This window comes from Melopsittacus undulatus, chromosome 2 (assembly GCF_012275295.1).
Source record: "Melopsittacus undulatus isolate bMelUnd1 chromosome 2, bMelUnd1.mat.Z, whole genome shotgun sequence".
NCBI classification, from domain to species: Eukaryota; Metazoa; Chordata; class Aves; order Psittaciformes; family Psittaculidae; genus Melopsittacus; species Melopsittacus undulatus.
This window is the reverse complement of record NC_047528.1, coordinates 24,298,584-24,320,523: the sequence shown is the minus strand read 5'-3', so window position 1 is coordinate 24,320,523 and position 21,940 is coordinate 24,298,584.

Sequence of the window (21,940 nt, the reverse complement as noted above, 5' to 3'; positions counted from 1 at the left end):
ATTATTTTCAAGGTCATAGAAAACAAAATAAAACATGTAAGAAAGAAACTAATAAGGATGACTCACATTTATTTGAAAAGGTCTAGGAAGTTATCAAACAACACTATTCCTCACTAATAAATATTTTGTAGCATGCTTCACACTTCTCTGTCATAGTAAAAACAAAATATTGTATCTATGAGCCACAAACATTTCTTAGTTACAAATTATTTAACTTGGAATTAGTCAGAATTTCAGAACAAGTATTTGCTGCAAATGTCCCTTAAATTTATATTAAACTAATATTTTCTTCTCTGTTGAGAGAATAAATATTAATCTTTCAAACAGAAGCATATACTGGTAGGCTGTCAGAAAAAGCAGATCACAGCATACATGCAGAGTTTGCTCACATGATGAAACAAACTGGAAAAGGAAGTGCATAAATTAAAGCTCCTGTTCATATTGATGCCTATACCTGTACATAGCTCCTACGGCACAATACACATATATGTAGGCTCCTTAATGCCACTATTCCCACAGAAGTGGGTCAGCACATTCCAGTGGGTGTTCTGGGGATGATCAAAACAGGGTGACATTATCTACAATGGGCCATATCCAAAGCCACATCATTCCATTCTGTACACAAACGGAAGCTGTGCACTTGGAAGACATCCCATCATTAGGGCACAAACTCAGCTCAAATTTTGACAGTGGAAGTTCTCACATGTAAATCAGCTTCACAGAAGAGGGACACTCCCAAACCCTGCACCTCTGCTGTTCTGAAAATAGGCTAATAAAATCTTTTACCAACTACTCAGTTCATAGAATCATAGAATGGTTTGGGTTGGAAGGGACCTTGAAGATCATCAATTTCCAACCCCCCTGTCATGGGCAGGGACACTTTCCACTACACCAGGTTGCTCAGAGCCCCATCCACAACTTCTCTGGGTAGTTACAAATGCCTTTTCATAATCACATACAGATGTTCACTAGTTTCATATGGTTTGTTTTATCATAGTGACTGAAAGTCACAAGAAACATGAAGGGCCTCTCATGGTAGATGACACATTAACATGCTCTGAGTCAAAAGCCCTGCTCTGAAGAGCTAAATTGGGATTAAAATGATCTTATTCCTGAATGGAGACATCACAAAATAGGTTTATTCATACTTTCAGCCCAGAAGTGCACCTCACCTGTGGAGACAGTGTTCTTACAGGAGAATGGATATTTGGTGCATGAGCTCTGAATAACTCCGAGGGATACAGCAAGGCCGTGGGAGGCCCGAGGAAGCCTAAACAAGCAAGATAAGAAGAAGCTGTAATTCACTGACTTATGAGAACTGTGGACTGTTGGCAAGCGTTGGAGGTCAAGTTCTCACACCTGTGCTTAACCAATTATATGTTAGTCACTAAGGGTCTTCAAGACAAGCATCCAGTCATGATATGCCAAATTGCTGTAGGTGTGTGTAAGCAATAGTATATAAGGAGTTAATGCTTTGCAATAAATCGCTTTTTGTCTGATCATATTGGTCTCTGACTGAGTCCGTTCCGCGGCACTCACCCCCAACACAAGGAAAACAAATGTACTAAACCACTTACAAATCACCCTCTGAACTGCTCCAGTAAAGACCGTGGTGTGTTAGGCAGACTAAAACTAGTGACACTTTAAACCATGACATTGTAATTTTTCCACTTCACTAGTTGATAAATAGCAAATTCAGCTGTCCTCAACAGAGAGGAGGTGAAAGAAGAGAGAAGACAACCTAATTAGCTGTCTTACCTTCTTCTCCTTTCCTCATGAATTTGCGCTCAAAGCAGAATAGACTGACAAACTGACAAGCAGTGGGAGGGAATACGGTTTTCCTGTAAACTCACAATGGCTAGATACAATATTTTGAACCTAGTTTTTTAGGGTGACATCTCAGATTTGTAGCAGATAATCCCTATAGAGCATATAGTGTACTCATAAATCAATTTATCACACTGGGGGGAAGTGAACAAGCAGTTGTGTGGGGCCAACCTACCTACCAGTGTGAACCAAAAAATACTGTAACTACACTCTTTAGCTCAATCTTACATCGCCTTTTCCTCAGAAAACTATTCCAAAGGGGAAAAAAAGGAAACCCAAAACCCCGCCAAACAAACAAACAAAACCACAGACAAAGTAAGCATGAGCAACAGGTGAAAACCTGATAGGGTAAAGAAGGCCCTGTGTCTTAGAAAGGAATATTACTGTGGGCTACAAAGATGAAGGGACTGGAGCATCATCTCTCTTTTGAGAGAGCTGGTACTCTTCAGGCTAGAGAAGGCTGTGGCAGTGCATCCCTCCCCCGCTCTATTGGACCCATCTGCTTTCCCAATAATTCCTGTTAGCCTTTGCATAAATGCACGGAGTTGGATGGATGGACACCCCTGACCATTAACTCTAATCACTGAACAAAGACCACACAAATAACAGAAAGCCTGGATCCTCCCTTGTCATATCAGGAGTTCCTCTGAGATGGTAAATCATTCCCCGACAAAAATATGTTATCAGGATGAAAATTTACACTGAGTAAAGCAAATCATCTTACAACCCTATAAACTGTGGACACCTCTCAGAGTCCATAAACTCTCAAAGTTTATGAAATAGAGAGATCACCTGCCTGGGCCATTACTGTTGCTCAGTAACAACTCTGTGTCCATTGAGGAGCACTAGGAAAGCTGTTATGAGTATATTATTAGCAATATTTATCCAATCCTTAGAATGAATATAAGGAAGAAGTTCTTTACTGTGAGGGTGGTGAGGCACTGGAATGGGTTGCCCAGGGAGATTGTGAATGGTCCATCCCTGGTGGTGTTCAAGGCCAGGTTGGACAAAGCCTTGGGTGGTATGGTTTAGCGTGAGGTGTCCCTGCCCATGGCAGGGGGGTTGGAACTAGATGATCTTGAGGTCCTTTCCAATCCTAACTATTCTGTGATTCTATAATATCACTTTTCACAGCACCTGGGGGGATATTTTAACACACATATGTGTATATACGTATATTCATCTAGATATCCATGTATCTCTTAGTGTGTTGTGTTAGTTTACATACTTAATTGTAAGTGCATGTATACTAGTATTAAGTGTTGTGATTCATTTTAACAATACAAACTGCTGCTAAATTACATTTGTAGTCCTTTAGACATAAACCATTGCCCAGGTCTGAGACTAAGTCGGTATCAATATAGAATCAAAGAATCATAAAATAGTTAGGGCTGGGAAGGACCTTAAGATCAACTAGCTCCAACCCCCCTGCCATGGGCAGGGACACCTCACACTAGACCATATCACACAAGGCTTCATCCAACCTGGCCTTGAACACCACCAGGGATGGAGCATTCACAACCTCCCTGGGCAACCCATTCCAGTGCCTCACCACCCTCACAGTAAAGAACTTCTTCCTTATATCCAGTCTAAACTTCCCCTGTTTAAGTTTTAACCCATTACCTCTTGTCCTATCACTGCAGTCCCTAATGAAGAGTCCTTCCCCAGCATCCCTGTAGGCCCCTTTCAGATACTGGAAGGCTGCTATGAGGTCTCCACAGAGCCTTCTCTTCTCCAGGCTGAACAGCCCCAACTTTCTCAGCTTGTGTTCGTATGGGAGGTGCTCCAGTCCCCTGATCATAGAATCATAGAATCATAGAATAGTTAGGGTTGGAAAGGACCTTAAGATCATCTAGTTCCAACCCCCCTGCCATGGGCAGGGACACCTCACACTAAACCATGTCACCCAAGGCTTCATCCAACCTGGTCTTGAACACTGCCAGGGATGGAGCATTCACAACCTCCCTGGGCAACCCATTCCAGTACCTCACCACTCTAACAGTAAAGAATTTTTTCCTTATATCCAGTCTAAACCTCTGCTGTTTAAGTTTCATCCTCGTGGCCCTCCTCTGGACTTGTTCTAACAGTTCCATGTCCTTTTTATGTTGAGGACACCAGAACTGCACACAATACTCCAAGTGAGGTCTCACAAGAGCAGAGTGGAGGGGCAGGATCACCTCCTTCAACCTGCTGGTCACGCTTCTTTTGATACAGCCCAGAATACGGTTGGCTTTCTGGGCTGCAAGTGCATACTGAAGCTTGCTCATGTTCATTTTCTCATCGACCAACACCCCCAAGTCCTTCTCCAAAGGGATGTTCTGAATCTCTTCTCTGCCCAACCTGTAGCTGTGCCTGGGATTGCTCTCACCCAGGTGTAGGACCTTGCACTTGGCATGGTTAACCTTCATGAGGTTGGCATTAGCCCACCTCACAAGCATGTCAAGGTCCCTCTTGTCTCCTCTACAAGAGGAAGTCTAAAAAGCAAGGGAGTCCTATCTCAGCCTCATGACTGAATGTGAGAGACTTCCTTATTCCTTTGTATTTTTGGTTTCTGAGCACACTATTTCAGCTCTGTATAAATCAGTCTAATCCAATCCTATATAAATCATTGTCAATTGCTTGAGCAGGAAGGTTGGACCAGTAGACCTCCAGAGGTCCCTTCCAATCGTAACCATTCTGTACATTTCTGAAAATAAGCAGTTATATCAATTTTTACCAATGCATGCTCATCTGTAACTTATTTCATCTTTTCTTATTTCATACTTTATAAAGTAAAGGTAAAGAATGAAACAGAAGAGATATCACACCACACTATCACACACCTGTAATGTAGATACTTTAAAACTTACATTTTTTTAAATTGTAAGTCTTTAGTGCACTAAGACAAAGATTCATCTTATTTAACTCTGTTTCCCTTGGTAACAGTAAATCAGTTGTCTGGGCATCTGCTACAGACAGTACAGTTCATTTCACACACTATTTAACTGTGGTTAAATGAGTGTTTTTATGCAGTAGAAACCTGAATTGCCACCTACAGGGATGTTTTCACATCCTCCATGCTGCTGCATCCCTCCATGGAGACAGACAGTATGCTGGACCCTGACCCTGCTCATTCCAGTAGCAGCTATAAAGGTACAGAACGAGCAATGGCATGAATGGAGCATGAGGGGACACCTCCCTCAGCAGCAGCCTAGAGGCATGCTATCTTAAAGACGGCCTCTGACCATGACCTCAGTCTGCTTCTCTCCACTGGCTGTACGGGAGTTTTAGAAAAACAGCTCAGACTAGGCAGTCTGATAGACAGAAATTAATATCTTCTGCTGTAATAAATGCATGTCATATTAAATCTGATCAACTCAGCTGTGCTCTAGCCAGTGGCAAAGCCCTACATCTTCAGTCGTTCAAAAGCGAGCCTAGTCTATCTGCAGACAGTTCTCAGTGATGAAGATACATGCACAAAGGAAGCTAAGATTTTATTTTTGTTACTTTGATCAGACACCTTTAGGTCAATTGTTGGTATTTTAAATTTGCTGCCAGTATGAATCAAAACTCCTATTACTGAGATCTACCTAGTGGAATATCCAAATAAAAGTGAATATGAATGAAGTCTTCAGAAAGACTTGCTTAGAAGTTCCACTTAAGCACAGAAAAATACATTCATGCATGGCATGATAATAACAAAGAATGTGCCAATTATCATGAATTATACTCAAACAGAAACATGCTGTCTTTGTGATAATAATGTGATTCACAATATCTCTCCCAGGAGGAATAAGATCAGATTCCAGTCATTTTTAATATGGTAATTTTTCATCTGTTCATTAATCTAATTGCCTCACCATTTACAATTACATTTGTTTTAAAGATTTGCATATTTAACTCACTGAACAGCTGTCTGTTGCTTTCAGTCTGGCCTGTGTGACACAATCATATAAATGTTCCCATATGTCAATGACTTCATTCTAGTAAACACAGAAAAAGGGATCAGGGTGCCAACAAATACTGCTAAGCTTCTTCCATAACTGAATCACCATGGCACAAAAAAATCCAACACTATAAAAGAATTACTAGGAATCAGCCATGAGAAACAGCTGCATAGTTCCCCAGACTGGATTAAAGTAATATTGCTAATGTTGGAACCTCTGGGACTATGACTCAAAGGAGAAACACACTGAATATTCCAGCTACCTCTTACTCTTTGTTTTCAGGGCTATGCAGCAATACCCTGCCATCCTACTTCCCTGAGTAGTTTTATGTCCAGAAATCCTACAGAAGTGCCAGCTGCACATGTGCAAATCTGCTGTACACACACAGTCCGTCTAATGCAGGGGACACAGGAAAATAAGCATCACCAGATTTCTAAAACTTTCTCTCCAAAGTTCATTCCTGTTCAAAGATTAGGCAAAAAGTGAGTTTAAAACAATCCTACCAGAAATGTTAATACTTGTCTGTCAGAAATAGAAATATATGGATTCACATAAGCGAAGAAAACTGCAGAAGCTGTGCAATACCTTTTTGAATATTGAAATCACTGAATCATTACACTATTTAACCATGTTCTCAACCACAGATGTACACCACTATGGACTTTGGTGTCCCCAGTCTACTCTAGTGTTCCTTATTGAATGTGGATTTTGCAATAAATATGACCATCAGAAATAGAGGCTTGACATGGGATCCATATCACCTAACTTCAGACATCTGTACAGAAACATCATCTTTATGGCTAAAAAATAGCTACTTCTATGGCATGATTTATCTGCTCTATCTCATTGCCTTTCAGCTACTCAAAATTCCCAGATATGAACTGAACAGCAAGGATCCCTCGACAGTCACTAGGGAAAGACAGGAATCTCCAGAGGGTGATGCCATCGTGATACTGACATTTGAGATAGGAACAATGGCTGGACATGGAAGAAAGTAATTTCTTAGCTTCAGTATTCCTTCTAAGAGAATAGCAGCCTAGTGTGGGAACATCTTTCCATAATTATATATCAAGTCAGATCAAAAAGCAAATTATCCCGCTACTTATATTAAAGGTGAGCAGATCTGTCTCTTAAGGGTTTTCCATTAAACATTTATAAATACAAATACCAAATTACATTATATAAGGACCGAAAGAAAAGAAGAAACAAAGTTTACTAAGTTGAGAAGAGTGCTTTCTTCTTTGAGACTACATTTTACTATATTGGAGTGTAAACTATACACAGCACTGTTGAGCAATCCATGGTAATAATGTTCAGAAAGCGTTAACTCCATTGACATGCATATCAGTCCTACAGGTGTTATCAGATTTCTCCTCTAAAACCTCTCAGTCCCAGAAATGCATACTAAGCAGAAGCACCAACCAACCACAGTTTCCACAGGCAGGCCCAGGAGGCTCAGTGCTTGTTCTTCCCTTCACACAAGAATCTAAGGCTGATCAGAGAGTCTCTGAGATGCCAAAGAATAAAAAATGATAATAACATTCAAATATATGTGCCTTGGTTAACTGATACAGGTTCATCCATTTTCTGTGTGTCTCAGTTCCTAAAGAAAATAACAGATAGATGGAAAACCAGAGTACCATCTGTATTTGTTATATAAAGTTCTACATCTCAACAACACCTAGTTCATCGTCGGTGTTTTCAGTTGGCAGATTTGTTGCAGGTGATCTTGGAGATACAGGAATTGAAGAGTTGTAAGTACAAAGCTAACAGCTCAATTTGCTCCTTGTAAATCAGTGTGGTGAGTGTGGGAATCTCCTCTATCCAAAAGATAACCTGCAGGTTGACTTCCCTGGTCACTTGCTTCCAGCTGCTATACCATGTGCCTTGTCAATGGCAATAAGACTAGTTCATGGTTTTACCTCCATTTTTAAATGAATGGTTTGTTTCATTCAAACAAGACTTTCTGTGATCATCCAGCTTTTCTCAGTTTTTCACATCAAGCTTTCACATATATAACATACTGACATTTAGAAAAGTATGGCCTGCAGACACAATAATTTCCTACTCAAACATGAAAACACTAAAACATGAAAAGTCAGTGGTAAAGCCTTACAGTGGCTCAGCTGACATATGCAAGACAGATGAACACCAGTTAGAGACACAGAGAGTTTATTAATAGACAGTATTGACTGCTACATGTCTCTCTGTGAGAGATATGCCAAATGATGGGCTCTGAAACATCCTACTCTCAAACTGGAAATCTAAAATTAAGAGCAATGTTTATTCATGAGGCAATCTGCATGGATTTGAAAAGTGTAACGTTAGCTAAAGCAGGTATTAACACGTAAAATACTCTAAAAGTAAGGACAGTGTGGGAACCTAAGAATGTTAAGAACTGCCCTTCAAGCTACAAAACCAGTCATTTGATTCCAGCAGTGGCCAGCACCTGATTTACGGAAAAGAGCAGGAAAATGTGAGTATAGAGGGATCTGCTTTTAATAATATTTTCATTGTTCTCCGAAGTCATCAGTCCAGAGACATATTGAGCCAGAGTTTGTATCCAGAACATCATTTCTAACAGTTATGCAGACCATCTCTCATCCATTTGACTAATCAGAAATGCCCATTCTTGTCCTTTTTTAATGATGAGAAACTGTGCATAGTCATTCTCTTACTCAACTTCTCTATCAAAAAGTATTCAGAAAGCATGAAAATGAATGACTAAAAATGCCTTTTCCTCTTTCTTCCATTGAATACAAATGAGTTAATAAAGTTCAGAAGTTTCTCCCTGCATATGAACATATTTTCTTTAGACAATGTTTTCTCTTTTTTGTCATTTTATCATTTTTCCAACAAAGAAGTTCTGAAACTTACAGAAGACAGAAAGGGTGGGGGGAAAAAGCACAAATCTTAAATGTTATTCTGTTTCACTCTAAACCAAAAAAAGAACAAAGGAAAAAGTAGTGGTGAAAAAAGAACTCTGAAAAATTTAGTTCACCTCTTGCTGGGTTTGCAAGATAATTCCAGTTGGAAACCCTAGCTAGACTATATTCCAAGCTATGTGGTTTTATCATTTATCTGTCCAAAGCATATCTACTATATCTGCTATGCAAGCCGCATGCTATTTATACTGTGTATTTTTTTTTTTGGGGGGGGGGGAAGGAAAATCTATCATCAGCAAAACAGACATATAATGAGGGAACAACATAATCTGTTTTTTACTGAAATGTATCCCAATCTTTCATGCAATTTTGAGTTTTCCATTGAAGTGCTTAGCTAACTTTCTCCACATTTACAGAGGTTACCCTTTTCTTAAAGTGGAACTCATTGGAAAGATGTTTGCTTTTGGGTTTTTTTTCATAAAATAGCAACTGAAAATATGAATCATTTATTTCTTCCTGGGTACATTTTAAACCAATTTTTCTTTGGATAATTAGAACAACTCTGAAGCAACAAAATTAAGAGGCAAGGCTTACCGGTCAATTCAATTTAATTATGTATTTTATGTGTCATCAATCGGTTTCAGTAATCATATTTCCTTTACTTTGTATTTCAGTACCACTCAGCTGTAAAAATAGAATACTTACATAGAAAAAGTTCCTCTCTGTGTGACACTTTTGTCAGACAGGACTAATTATGTCAGGACCTGGCGGACAACCTATGTCAGGAACAACATCTGACAGTGATCAAAAGGGGCAGAAGGAAAAATTAGCTTAAGGAACCCTAGACATGGAAAGATATATTAATGTTAGCTAAACAACTTTTACTCATAGTCACATGGGCAATTTTTCCTGACTAATACTAATAAAATTAATAGAGTACCAAATTCCTGAAGTGTAAAGAAATCTGAGAATAGAAGAAGTAATATTCACCAAACAATACAATAAGTAACAATTTTAAAAAAACTTCTGTGGAAAAACATCCCCCAAAAAAGTGCATTAGAGAAACCTGGTGTCTATGTGATGCCGCTTTGCTGGCATCTGGAGAGCATTAACAGCCAGGACTGCTTTGCTGCAGGAGCAACAGTTTGAGATAAAACCCACAGTGAAAGTGACCTCTGTTACAACAGGATTTCTGATTACCAGATCATGTAGCCGTTCATTTTCTATCAAATCCTTTGTAGTTCACTCCACAGAGAGACCATCAACGTCCTAATGACTACCTGTTTAATGTGTTATTTACTCTGTGTTTGCTTTGTCCTGAGTTCAGCAGTAGCAGTCATTTTTTTCTCCTTGGTAGCTGGTGCAGTGCTGTGTTTTGACTTTTGGGCTGGGAACGGTTGCTGATAGCAAGTATGTTTCGAGTTACTGCTCAAATGTTTGTTTTTTTCTGAGCCTCATGCTCTGCCAGGGAGGAGGGGAAGCTGGGAGGAAGGAGAGACCAGGACATTTAACCCAGGCTAACCAAAGAGGTATTCCATACCATAGCACGTCATACCCAGGAGGTAACAAGGAGTTACCTGGAAGGGCTGGGACTCTTGGGGGGATGGAGGAGGTATCGGTCGGTGCTCGGTCAGGCAGGGTGGGGTGAGTTATGGGTCAGTGGCTGGTGAGGTGTTGTATTCTCTTCACTTGTTATTTCCTTTATCTTTAGTAGTAGTAGTAGCAGTAGTGATTTGTGTTATGCCTTGGTTATTAAACAGTTCTTCTCTCAACCCGTGGTAGCTACATTATTTGGATTCTCCTTCCTAACTCTCTGGGAGTTGGGGGAGCAAGGGGGGGAGTGAGTGCACAAGCTGTGCAGTTTGGTTTTAAACCACTACATGCTTTCATGCATTATTCATCGTAGCCTGTTTCACACAGCTCTGAACACAGAAGTGTACATTTGTGGCTATTTTTTCATGGTTATTTATAGTAGCTGAAATTGTATCTGTCTCCTGAGTGTAACGATGCTTCAAAGGACATCTCCCACTGACTTCTATCCAGCCGTGAGTCCTTAGAATTTCTACAAATGTAACCATAAGTTCTCAGACTGCGCAGCCCCTTGTTGACCATTTACTGGCCACCAGGAAATTACTTTTCCATTAGCCCTGTCAGAAGTCTTCCTATAACACCTTGGACCTGTGAGTGATACAGCACTGAGACTTTGAGTGTTGTATGACACTGTCAATCAGTACAGAATATTCATTGAAATGTTAAAATAAAAACTGAAGTTAAAGGTGTTTCTTCTTTATAAAGGACTCATATACTCTGGCTGCACTTTGTAAGTCTCTGAAATCCAGGAAGGCAAATCTAATATCTGAATAAACTTAAATTGAGGTGTTTCTATTTATTCTATGCAATGATTCTCACTCATTTGTTGTAATCACAGAATCCCAGGGGTTGGAAGGGATCTCGAAAGATCATCTAGTCCAATCCCCTGCAAGAGCAGGGTAACCTAGAATACATCACACAGGAACTTGTCCAGGCGGGCCTTGAATATCTCCAACATAGGAGACTCCACAACTGGGCAACCTGTTCCAGTGCTCTGTCACTCTTACAGTAAAGAAGTTCTTCCTGATGTTAACATGGAACCTCCTATGCTCCAGTTTACACCCATTGCCCCTTGTCCTACCACTGGATATCACTGAAAAAAGCCTAGCTCCATAATTTTTTTCATATATTATGTAGTAACTGCTGCTTTTGAAATAGGTAGCTGTCTGAAATGATATGAAACTTGTTATTTTAGAAGGTATTCATTTCAGACAGAAATAATAAAAAGCAATGCCAGAGACTTCTCCAGTTTACACCTGGACCAACTTCAAAATCTGATTTTTTGTCTAGCAATTCAGAATATTCTTTGCTGAGGAGAAGGGTGAGGTTTTGTAATTAAGCCTCTTTATAGCATCTGCAGAACTGGATAGTTGCTGTCTACACCAGAATAATGCTGGAGTTCTAGTTAAAAACTTCATCAGTATGTTTAACTGTCTTAGTATTGTGAACTTAAACCAGGATTATTTACATGACAAAATTTAAAACATACATGCAGGACCAGTGCCAACAATTTGGGCATGACACAAAAATGATAGACAGATTAACAGGGAGGTGATTAGTGGGACAACGAAGAGCAAAGGCTGAAATTATTTCCAGATTTTGAAGATGACATTTGGTGTTTCCTTACCAAATTTAGGGTGGCATTCAGTAGACTTGCAGGAAAAACATGGTACCATAGCTGAAGTCCAGGAATGTACCCCTACCACCAAAAAGGACATTAAACTCAAATGTTTAGCAAACAAAATTTTCCTCCAGCCTATATAATCAATTGAGTTTACAGAATGATCCAGTTTATCGAAAAGAGACACCTAACAGGTGATCGGCTGAACAGTCTTCTAAAACAATTTGGCTGATTTCAGACAACCAAATCCCACCCTGTTCCCTCTACTGATTTCTCTCTTTACTGTATCAGCATCTAAGGTACCTCACATGAACGTGGAAATGTCTACTGCAACACAGAACCTTAGCTGTCTATAGCCTGGACAAGATTCCAGTATTGGGCTCTTGAAGATAAAAATACTTGAATGATACATGCAAATATGTATGAGAATTTAAAATACAAATAGCATGCCCTGTCTAATGCTCAACAGAGATTACAGATGTACAGAAATACAGGAACAGATGGGATGTCCTCAGGTATCAAGTCCACTTTTCCACACCTGTAGAACAAGTTGTAACCAAAAAATGTCCATTCCTTGCACTTACACTCACCAAGTACCATGATACACTTCCTATTTCCTATACCAAATGTGATACTCATAATACAAAAGACCAGAAGCACCAAAAAATAGCCCTTGACATACAAAGAGCTTAGGCAATAATTAAAAGCACCATCAAACTGAGAGTATAAAAATATGTATGATCTGCAAAGTCAAAAAAAAAATACAACAAATGAGTGAGAATCGTTGCATAGAATAAATAGAAACACCTCAATTTAAGTTTATTCAGATATTAGGTTTGCCTTCCTGGACTTCAGAGACTTACAAAGTGACAGCAGTTTGTCCTGGACATACCAATTAACATTTCTAGCGAAACTGAACAAAGACAAAACAAAAGAGTCCTCATACTGTGGAGGGACCTAGGTCAGTGAAAGATGCAATACGCTGTCTCTTAGGCCACAGGTCTTGGGCTAGCCAGTCTCTTCAGTTAGCCTGCCTGGCTGCACAATCTTCCCAGAAAATGAAATGGAACTCCATAGGAAAAAGTCCTTAGAATCAGGAGGAGTAGGTGTTAGTATTGATAAGACATTTATTTTCAACACATAAACAGGAACTACAAAACAAATTTTCATTACCATTATGGACCAAATTGGCTTTGTTTACATAAGAAAGGGCCAAATACTCTTGATTTCAGTATCAGTTCAAAATTTTAGATTTGTCATATACAGTATATTGTACAATAACAATAACATGAAAGGAAAAAAAAAACCCAAACAAAATTAAAAAAAGCAAATTCCCACAGGAAATATTTCTGGATTCTCTACACAAAAAGAAGATGCAACGACTATATTCTATCTGGAAAACAATAAAAAGAAAATGGCTTTGAGTCAATGTTCTTCTTAACAGACACGCATGAGGCTCATAAGGCTGAAAAGCAGTAGCTGCCAATAGCTGGAAAGAAATATATATCTTCAAACAAAATTATGACCTGATATATAAGACAAAGTTACACCATAAGGATACTTGGCCTTCTCACCAGGTGAATTTTTCCATGCAGTTTGTCAGTTTAGCAATATTTAATCTGACTTCTTTTCAGAACAACTTCTTCATAAAAGTATTATTTTTACTGAATAGCATTCTTTAAACCGAGATATAGTGAAAGTTTTAAAATTCTGAGGAACTCAAAAAGAAGTATAACATAATGATATTCTTTCTGGGATTGAGAAACAAATGAAGGGCCTTGCTTTCAGCTATTTCATTGATCAGTTATTAGATTTACTATAGCTAAAATTAGTAATAACTTAATCTAGATGTCTCTTAAGGACCTGAGTCACTGTAGATGAGTCCTAACTGCTAATTTAGGTGTGTTAATTGAAATTGTAGACCAGCAAGATCACTATTTGGTATCTGTTCAATCTGGAGAGACAGAAACTGAGCAGCTGGTTTCTGATACCAGGTTCACCTGTTCACTATTATGCTGTACCTGGAAATTGCTAGAAGAAATGTACTTCTGACAGCTCTGAGAAGCTCAGCACCTCTTTCATGCATAAACCAAACCAGGTGTTCCTCCAGTCCCAGGTCTGTAACCTGAATTGCTTAATTCATGAGGTGTGTTCAGAGTGTAAACAGTGGACAAATCTCTACTTAAAGGAGAATGAAGTGTCCCTCTTTCCAGCATTAGTGGTTGCACAATGGTTAGTGTGATTAGCAAAGATGTGGCTGATGGCCATTTAAGTCCACTCCTTGCTTGGGTGATTAAAGACGTTCCTGCTTGCTTAAGTAAGAAATCTGCCTCCTACTCCTCCCCAGCTCTAGGATGTTCAGAAACATGTGCATTTGTAGCATAAGACACTATGAGGGAAGAGCTGCAAAGAATTGGAGCTATTTTTGATAGCTTCATTCTAATTGAGCCGCTTTACATGGATAAAAGAACAAGAAAGAAAGTGAGCAAAAACTCCAGAGAAAGGGATGATAAAATATAGCTCTAATCTCTGTATTTTGAGAGAAAGGACAGATATCCAACCTCAGACCACCACAATCCATCAGTCAGTCCCAAAGGACAAGAAGACTGTCATCCTTCCCTCTTTAGAGCCTCACTACCCTAACTCTACGAGGTAACCAAATTAGTTTCAAAAAGCTTCCAACATGCAGCTCCTACATGTCTGTAAGAAAGCTGCTCTCAGGAGGAACCCCAAGGGCCCATTCACATCCAACCTAACACCCTTAATGCTAGTGACAACCATACCTTCACACAGAAGCCCATAGTTCTACAGCAGCAATGACATAAGTAATTCAAAGGTTTAACCAATATCCTTTCATCTTTACCTTAGGGAAACTTCCAAAGTGAGTTAAAGGGCAATATTCCCCAACTCCAAGATGTATTAAGTTGTTCAGGCTATCAGCTACATCATCAACACATGACTACTATGTAGCAGCAATGCTTTATTTTTGCATTTCAGCATAACTAGTAGGACAAAGATGCTCCCAATGTCTTCTTAAATTGAGGGTCCTGAAAGACAGTATCATGAGAAAATTAAAAGGTGAGAGTTAAAATGTTTATAGCAATTGAGATTTCAGACCTGGTGAAAAAGCAAAAGAATCATGGAATCATAAAATAGTTAGGGTTGGAAAGGACCTTATGATCATCTAGTTCCAACCCCCCTGCCATGGGCAGGGATGTCTCATACTAGACCATGTCACCCAAGTCTCCATTCAGCCTGGCCCTAAACACTGTCACGGATGGAGCATTTACCACTTCTTTGGGCAACCTGTTCCAGTGCCTCACCACCCTCACAGTAAAGAACTTCTTCCTCACATCTAAGAAATGGTCCTGGACTGCCAATGTGCTATAGCAAAAGTTGAATAAGGTCTATGATAGCAAATAATGAACTGATCAGTGATTCTCTTACAAATCATCTCACTGATTCATTTGATCTGTCTACTGGAATGGCAAACTGTCTTCCAGAGACAATACTGGATCATGCAGCTGTTTCTTCTTTGTAAACAAGTTCCACATACAGCAGATCAAACTATGCATTTAATATTGTAGAATACAAGCTATGAGAAATGTACAGGTCATTTTACAGTGTTCCTCACAAACACATTACAGAAAAGGGTCTTTGCCTTTTCTTGTCACAATATATATCACCCTTCATCCTGACAGAGATAAGTTTGTTCTGCACCTCTTACAGTATTGTGAAGAATTTAGGTGAGTCCACATTCTTTTTCCCAACCTTGGTCCACTAAGACAAGTGGAAAATGGAAGGCTGACAAATTCCAGCATATAATCTAAAGGATTTCTTTTGCTAGAGAGTATTGACAAATGTGCAAACACATCACATAGCATCCTCTTGCAAATACTGGTATCATCAGAGCTACTTGGAAACACAACAACAACTTCTATTTGAATTTAATCAAGTTCTCTAAGTATAAGTTTCCTAAAAGATTAATCCAAAAATCATGGAAATAATTCTGGATAAATACACAACCACATATGTGAAATTTTAATTTATTGACCTTTTCAAAAACTTAAGGATGGAGGGAGGTTTCATCCTCAAAAAATGTTAAAACCAAATACTAGCAGAGCCATCAAACCTCTCAAACTCAATTTAATGCTCAATCTTCTGTCTCTGCTATGGTCTCTTCCGTTTGTGTTTTGCAGCTTCACTGCTCCAGAGTCCCATAAGTCAGATGTCACCCTGATCTGGGTTTTGTCGACTGGTCAACAAATTTGGTCAAAATGGCTACTGGGCTGGTAGAATGGCAGCAAAGCCAGGAGCGCAATCCCACTCTGTGGCCCACCAAAGCCAGGAGCATGATCCCACTGCATGGCTCTCTAGAGCAGCCACTCTGTACTATCAGCCCTTCCCTGTGGCACCCCCAGCACACATAACATAGAGTGCCCCTACTCCAAAAGAAGGCATGCCTTCCTCCTGTGATGCTACATGCACAGCAAGGAGCTGGTGCTGCCATCACTTACCCCTACTTGCAGACACATATCTATAACACAGACATCAATCTGACAAATTAAACCTGTGTGTCTGAAGTTTTGTCACTCAAGAGAGATGTTTTTGTCATTTTAGATGCCAGTCTCATAGCAAACCATGACAAAGGAATGAATGTCACTATTAGCTTCAGGATAAATATCAATTTCTTGTATGTTCGGCTTTTCTTGTCACAAGGAGGAGCTACCTATCTCAGGCTTATAGTGAACAGGGCAAGAATAAGCATGTCTCCTTTCTTACACCAGAAGCAATACCAAGATCCCCTGTCTGCCTTCCCTTCACTTTGATATATAATTATGTGGACACTGTAATTAACAGTTTGTATAGGTTTGCCATGAGCATCCTGGCTCCCTTTTGCTCTTACATGTATGCATTTTACAAAAAGGACACTATTAAAGAACAGAATAAAATAATGTTAACAAAGTACTGACCATGTGCTGTGGTTTATTCATTCATAACAAGAGGAAATCAGATCCTGTAAACAGCAGGTAAGGAGTAAAAGTCCATGGACTGTGTGTCAAGCTATGAAATCTTATTCCAAAGACCTTGCCCATCATGCAGATTACAAACTGTGTTAACCCATTCCTTCAAAATGCAGCTGAGAAAGTTACATTACTGGAATTAACCTTTGTTCTACAGAACTAAGAAATGTCCTTTACACCTGTCTCTGATCTTCTTTAGTCATTTAAATAGTGTATAAAATGCAATCACAAAACTGGAAATAAAGCTTCAACAATGATTTAATAGAAATCTAGGGATATATGGATTTAAAAATATGTTATTTTTTTTGTCATTGCTAACTCAGGCTATATGACTTTACAATAACCATGAATCTGCCAATAGGTCTACTTCAGCAGTAAAAAATACCTCTTGTAAATTTCTAAAATTTAAAAGCCTCTGACAAAATTTTCACTTCTGGCAACAAGTTAAGGGATTTCTTACTAGCTGATTTCTAACCTTAGCAATACAGCCCTGACCTCTAGTGGGTTGACTGAAATAGTCATGCAGGCAGGATAACACAATAAGTTGTTTTCATAAATAACTTCCTTTAAAGCTGGAAAATGTAGAAGTTCCAGGAAAGTCACACAATCAGGAGAGGACTAGCTGTTTTATTAAACAAATGAAAATTAACTACAGGCCAACAGCAGTGCTGTGTTTGCCTTACACCAACATCCATCTGATTGATGAGGTGTTTATGACACTCAGCAGATGAATGCTCATTCCGGTTCGGAGCTCTTTATAAAGTAAACCTCATTGTTAGTCTCAGCCATTTACTTAGTTTGGTTGACTTCTCTTGTTGGTTTTAGTTTTTGGTTTTTTTTACGGGGGGAGGAGGTGTTAACTTAACTGTTCCTCAAGAGATATCTGTCATTGGCTCCGGAAAAACAAATGTCAGGTTGGGGATAAGTACACTGCAATTTTTTGTAAGAGTACTTGATTGCTGCAAAGACTTACAAACCATTATTACATTTAGTGAAAACTTAACACTTCCATGATACACTCCAGATTTCAAAGATTAAGGATCTGAGGTTTCCTGTTATTTTTGTCCCACAGTGAAAATCAAATCCAGAGCTCTGAAAATATTGCTGCAATGATTTTCCAATGAAATATGGGAGGCTTCAATGTGAAGACTGCAGAAAATATGCAAGACAAAACACAAAATTTAGCTGTCTTCACCCAGAAGGCCAAAGAAAGACATGAAGTGATGGGAATGAGGTCTGTGTCTTTCAAATCCCTGACACAGGGGAAATGATGCATGGAGGGTCTTAACAGCATAGCTATAGTTACTCTGCTGTGCTTCTCCCTGTACATCCTAGTGTCCAGCTAAGAAGTGCTAATGAAAGCACTCACACAGTTGATTCTCTTTGTTATATTAGATACCTACATTAGTGTAAACAATGTTATTCTGATTTATCATGAATAAGCAAAAGGGAAACAAACCAAACTAGACAGACAGAAGATAACAGGCATAATTTCTGGAATAAAAAAAAAAAACTAAAAAATGAAACAAAGATACCTCTTCAGTAGGGTCACAAATGTCTCATATTTTCACATCATCTGTATATGTTCAACATGCAAATATGCAGATATGTTTTCCACACTCCGAGAACTGCAAGTGAAGACCAACAAATCTGGTTTTTATGAAGTCTGGAAAATTCAGCCCAAGCAGCTCATCCAAAAATTAATCATGTGTAAATGGTACATTTCTTTGCTTATTTATTACAGAAGAAGGTTAATAAAAAATGCTTTTTTTTTAATCTTTGAAGGAGAAGAGAAGATCCTTTTTTCTACCATTATTCTAGATTAATTAACTCAATATCCACATTAACTTTGCTCATAATAGAAGTACCTATGATTTTTGACCACTGAAAAATAATTTGACAAAAATTCCTAGGGATACTTGAGTGTGACTTAAATTCTGTTGAGATTTGTGCATTCAGAAATCACTGCGTTAGAGGGCCTCTGTTCATTGTTCCAGTATGGTTTGCCTTTTTAACCTTACTGTTTAGTAAAGCCAAGTTGACCACTATAGTCTGTCATCTGCTACCAACTGGTATTGGACAAATCTTTTCCTCTGAGATACTTAAAATATAAGAGATGGTATAAAGGTAATCCTCCCTTTATATGCTAGAATACTGAAGTCCATTACATAAGCTTGGCATCACAGACTCACACTTGAATTTTCAGCTGTATCTATATTGACCTGAGATCTCCTTGAAGTGCTCTCAGTGCCAAACTCCTCTAACCAGATGTTCCCTGACTTTTGGGTAGAGAATGATGACTATCCCAATTCCAAAATGAAGCAATGGATTGACCAGAATTGTGCAACAACATTAATTATTAAAACATTATTAAATTATTATTAAATCATTATTAAAACATTAATTATTAAAATGCTTTGGCATTCTCATAACAGTTTCTCTGTAAGCACAGGGCAGGAAAAAAGACCAGCCAGAGTGGCCTTTATTCATAAAGTGTAATGCAGACTGCATAGCCTCCTCTGGCCTTAGCTAACCCTGCCTGCCTGCCTCTAGATCATCAGGGAGCTAACCTATTCTGACCATTGTCCATAGAATCATTCCCATCTCCCCACTTCTCACTTCCTTCTCCCTCCCTTTCTCAAGAAAACAGAAAAAATGCACCCAAAAGTCACTCACAGTAACCTCAGCCTCTGGCTTACTCTCTGTGGCCTATAACGTTTCAGATGTACCAGTGGTCTGCTATAACTTTTTCTTTGCTTTATCTGCTATTCCAAGGAGGATGTTAGCTCCTAAATTCAGTCTCCAATTTCCACATTTCTGTGTACAGAAATCCTAGCAAGTTTTTACCCAGCTCATGCCCTATTGACTAGTTTGCGCTGTGCCCAGTAGGAGCTGTCAAGTTCAAGCATGATCAAAGCAGTGAAGAACAGATGGTAATTAAACATTCTGGACCAGGTTGACCATCCAACTTCCCTGTGTCTGTGAGATGCTGGTAGGAGTAAGACAATCTGTTATGAAGGGCTGGGAAGTAAAGTGTTTGAGGTATAAATAAGTGCAGGATAGAGCAAGATGGAGATTTTGAAGAAGTTGGAATGGTCTGTGGAATAGAGGTTGTCTCCAGGTGTACACCTGTGGTGTGAATGCCCTGTTCATCATCCTACAGCATCATAATATCCTTTAATGCAGACAAAGTAGTCCAGATTTAGGTAGCCTTACTGCAACTGCCATCAGAAGAGAAAATCTGAAGTAATCCACATGGCTGGAACTCAGTAGGTCCAGCTATTACATTTTTCTGATAGAAATAATAAATAATTTGCAATGATAAATCAATTTTTAGCCATCAAACCAGGAACTCAACAAAGATGTCTAAATCACTGAGTGTAAGTCAGAACATTCTGAAAATTAAGGCAGTTTTAAGGTGTCTCTGGCTGAGCATCCCAAAACTGAGGAACAAGAGCTTTTGCAGAAAGACTCAGTTTGAGATGAAGACACCTAATTTAGGTGTCTATGTGTGCTAATGCTTCCATAGTCACAGGAGTTCCTCAAGGCAGGCCAGAAGTCCAAGAGAGTGACAGGCTGACTAAAGGCAGGGGTGCAGTACCATTCTAGACTCCATTAGGTAACACCTCCAGCTGAAGAATAAAAATGTTCCTCAAGTCTTGTGTCATATTTTCCAGTCCTGAAAAAGTGCTTAAGATACTCCAGGGCAACCCAAAAGTAACTACTTACCTTGAACCAACTGAAGCTTACCCATGATACCTACTTTAGAGTGAGCTGAACTGATTTCTAGGCTTTATTGAATATAACAAAGGTATATGCTCCCAGCTCACTTACAATTACTTTATGTGTCTTAATTATGTACTGAATCCTACCCCAAAACACTTAAAAATACTCCACAGTATTTCACGCTTTCTTATTTTCTGCTGCCTGAATTTAAATTAAGAGGTTTCGCTGTAATTTTATGTGTGCATGTTAATGAAGGAAAACAAATGTTCAGACAAAAAATTGAACATAAATTGAACAAGAATGTTGCTCATCTCTATTTGTAAAATTCTATTTAAACAATCAAATTAGAAATATCTGCCTACAAAACAGTGGATGGTTATATTTGACAAGGTGTATCTGACCATAAAAATAAACAGAAGCTGTGGGTCTTCAGTATGTCTGCAAATCATTTAAGTTCTAAATATGGATATACATACCTACGGTAGGAAATGTTAGCCACAGGGATTTATAGCTGCCCACACAGAAAGTCAATGACATAACAGAGTTAGAATTCAGGAGTTCGTGGCTCTTTGTCTCAGGTTTCAATCACATGCCCACAGTCTGTCTGGCTTGAACAAAGAGCTTTCTACTCATAGCATGCCATAATTTTTTTTCATCTATACTCAAATGAGAGGAACCATACTTGAATCAGCATCTCAGGCTGAACATATAAACCTGACTCAGATTGATATGCTTGCATTTTGAATAAAACAGGAAAACACCACATGGAATGAAACAGCATAGGAAAATGAAAAACAGCTTTGCAATTTTGTAGTGGGACAAGTGTATTGCTTATAGCTACAGAACTCTGGTGATCTATTCCCATGAATGCATCAAACACACCAATCATACAAATCTGTTTATAGGCAGCTAGCTATTATGAACTGTTTGTTATTGATAAAAAATAATCCAATTCAGATAGATTAACAATAAGACTGACTTCTCACAAGTTTTTAGAGCTAAAAATCCCACAGTGCTGTCACAACACTTGGATTTGAAAACTCTTGCCCTGTCCTGTCTTGCATTTTTATTGTTTGACACAATCAGCAAAGTGAAACATAGGGATAGTAAAAGTTCGACTAAGAAATTTGACAAAAAAATTAATCTAACAATAGCTATCAGGAAAGCTAATGCCCAGTTAGAATTAAACTCGGCTAGGGATGTTAAGGATAAAATGAAGGGATTCTACAGGTATGTAGCAGATAAAAAGCAAAGTAGGGACAGCATAGGCCCTCTCCAGAAGCTTTCGGGAGAACTGGCTACACAGGATTTGGAGAAGACTGAGGTTCTTAATGACTTCTT